The sequence below is a fragment of the Mustela nigripes genome, unplaced genomic scaffold (assembly GCF_022355385.1).
Source record: "Mustela nigripes isolate SB6536 unplaced genomic scaffold, MUSNIG.SB6536 HiC_scaffold_5265, whole genome shotgun sequence".
Classification (NCBI taxonomy): Eukaryota; Metazoa; Chordata; class Mammalia; order Carnivora; family Mustelidae; genus Mustela; species Mustela nigripes.
Window position 1 is genome coordinate 1 of NW_026744671.1, and position 2851 is coordinate 2851.

Genomic DNA, 2851 nt, shown 5'->3' on the forward strand with positions numbered 1-2851 from the left:
AGCCCCCATGTGCGCAGCCCTGTAGCATCCCTCCCGCCCCCATGTAACACTCCATGGTGGCCGGGGCCCAAGGGATGGACGCTCTGGCACAGGCGATGTCATCGGAGTCACTGTTCTAACCAGTCCCGGAACTCCCTGAGGATGCCCAGCCGCCACGGTGGGCCTCATGCCCTCCGTCGCGGAACCGTTGCAGATGAAGTATGTTCCGCTCCTGGCCCAGCATCCCCTTCCCATTCCGTTTCTAAAACCTCGCTGCCCTTAGTGGACAAGGCACAAGGGAGTTGGAGGCACAAAGGCCAGGGACCGCGGCGAGGACAGCGGGGCTAGTGGCAGTGCCCGGTGAGTGGCGGAGAGGGCCTCGGGGGCTCCGGGCCACGTGGGCAGCCGACCTCTGGCACGCACGTCCTCCATAGCCTCTCTGGAAGCAGCCAGACCTTTGACCCAGAGGGCCCTGGTTCCCGCTGGCCATCTGCTACAGGAGGGGGCATACTTGCTCTGCCACGGAGCAGTTCCCCAGCCCGATTGGCGACATTCCCATGTGCCAACACTCCGAGTTAGCGGTAAAGATCTCGGTTGGCCTGAATCTCTCCCGGACCTCCTGGCGGGGAACCACGTGCTGGACCTCAGTTCCGATGAGGACGACGGTAGGGATTGTCACTCATTTTGTTCAGATTTCCAAGGAATGCATTTGTAGGGAGTCATCATCGATCCGAGCACGTCTTAGGACCCGGAGCATTCAAAGGGCCGGCTCCAGCCTTGCACGGCCACTGAGCTCAGACACGTCGACCCTTCTGACCACCCAGCCCCTGGTCACGGGGTTGACAAGGGGGACTTTCTCAGCCAAGGAGGCCTCGGGGAAGTCCCGGGCATGTGGTGGCAAGGGTGAGACACTTACTGCAGATGTGGGTGACTCCCAGCTGACCAACGCCTACACAGCATGCCTCGCCAGGGGCGTCCTCGCCTCACAGGTAGGGCATCGCGGATCAGGAAAATGGGATGCGCCAACAGTCACCGACACCCGCGTGCAGCCAACTCCACCTGGAACATGGGGAGAAGTGACAGGAGCGCCTCAGCCCAGGGACACGTCTGTGGGGCTCCACGCAGGTGCCACGCAGTGGGGACACTCTGCTCTACCTCTCCCTACGATGGGCAGTGCCTGGTCCCGTGCCTGAGGACCAATGTCTACACATGGAAGCCTCCAAGTATGCAGGCACGGGGCCGGGCGCGGTAAAAGGGAGGGAAGGGTGACAGGAAGGGGAGAGAGTGTTGAGGGGGGGGGTGCACAGTGGGTTTGAGACTGGGACAGCCCGCACACTGTGTCCTTTAATGGAAACGAGTACCTAGACCACATACGGCAACACTTGTCTTCTCCATCGGTTGCAGAAAGGGCTGGCGTGTGGCGCATCCCTAGCGAGCACCAGGGGCATCCGTGCAATCTCGCCTTCCCCAGAGGGGTATCACCCCAGAGGGAGCGTCTCCCCAACCAGCCGCATCCCAACGTTGGTACCCACCACGCAACCAGCACCTACTCGGCCCACCGAGGTGATGCACGACCTAGCAACACGATGCGGCATCAGGAAACCAACCCGAGGGAAATCCCCTTTGGTCCAGGGCAATCCCCCTAGGAGCAATGAGCCCCGTCGGGGTGGGAGTAAGTGGCCTCCCCCAGGTGGGGCCCGATGGCCCTCCGTGCCATTGCCCGATCCCCTCTCTTCCTCCATAGAGAAAACCCATGCCGGCTCTAAGATACCCCAGGTCCCGAGGTGTTGACCACAAATCCACCCGGCAGAAGGTCACCTCCACCTCGTTCCTGTGGGCTCAGGGGCAAACCGTGAGAGGCGGTGACCCCATACACTCATGCCACCTGCACGACTCCCCGCCTCCCAATAGCACCCTCGGAAGCTGGCGCAGCCAGCAGTTCTGGGGCTCTGGAACATGGCCCGAAATTGCCCATGGGTCGGGGCAGCACGCCCCAGGGCTTCGGTGGCACAGGAGGCAGAGCCTCTGACCCGGAGCACTGCCTGGCCTGCCAAGGGACCCAGTGTCTCCATTCCCGGGGTCCCTAAATCTATCGCACATGCAGGCCACTACAGAAACACATGTGACTTGGACCAGCAGGCAGCAAGGCCTTGTCGGCACTCTCCCACATCCCGCAGCCTCGCCTGCCATCCGTATGAGGGCCATTCTCGTGCCCAGGTTCCCACCTGGATTCTGCCTGCTGCAGTCCATCTGGCAACACAGACTTGTGGGAAGCAGGCAGGTGCCGGCAACCCACCCTGAAGGAGCCTCTCCACGAATGCTTCCACTGCCAAGTCAGGCCAAGGCGTTGCAAATGGCGTCACCCTCCAGATTTGACCTGGCCCACCGAACCTAGCCAAGCACCACTAGGGTGCCCAGGTGCTGCCGCCAACAACCGCGAGAACCCCATCACACTCGCCATGGTTAGACTCCACGCACACTCGTGGCTCACAGTCACCTGGGAAGCCATACTCAACGTGAACCTCTGGCACGGGGAGAAATGGCCCTGTGGAGGGGGTGCCGCCGCCTACCATCCCAGCATCGTGTGGCCAAGTCTTTCCTGGGACGACACTTCTCCTGGACTTGGTCTGGGCCCAGGGCTTCCTCCCACCCCCATGTGCGCAGTCCTGTGGACTCCCTCCCGCCCTCATGTAAAACTCCATGGTGGCTGGGTCCCACAGGATGGACCCTGTGGCACAGGCGATGTCATCGGAGTCACCGTCCTGCCCAGTCCCGGAACTCACGGAGGATGCCCAGCCGCCACGGTGGGCCTCATGCCCTCCGTTGTGGAGCCGTTGCAGATGAAGTATGTTCCACTCCTGGCCCAGCATCC

At 62.2% G+C, this 2851-nt stretch overlaps 1 non-coding gene across 1 annotated transcript; it reads right to left on the reverse strand.

Annotated features, from left to right (window-relative positions):
* Positions 1 to 618: 618 nt before the first annotated feature.
* On the reverse strand, positions 619 to 711 carry LOC132009132 (small nucleolar RNA SNORD116). Its single transcript, XR_009401799.1, has one exon. It is a non-coding gene; the product is annotated as a small nucleolar RNA SNORD116 (small nucleolar RNA).
* Between the last annotated feature and the right edge of the window lie 2140 nt (positions 712 to 2851).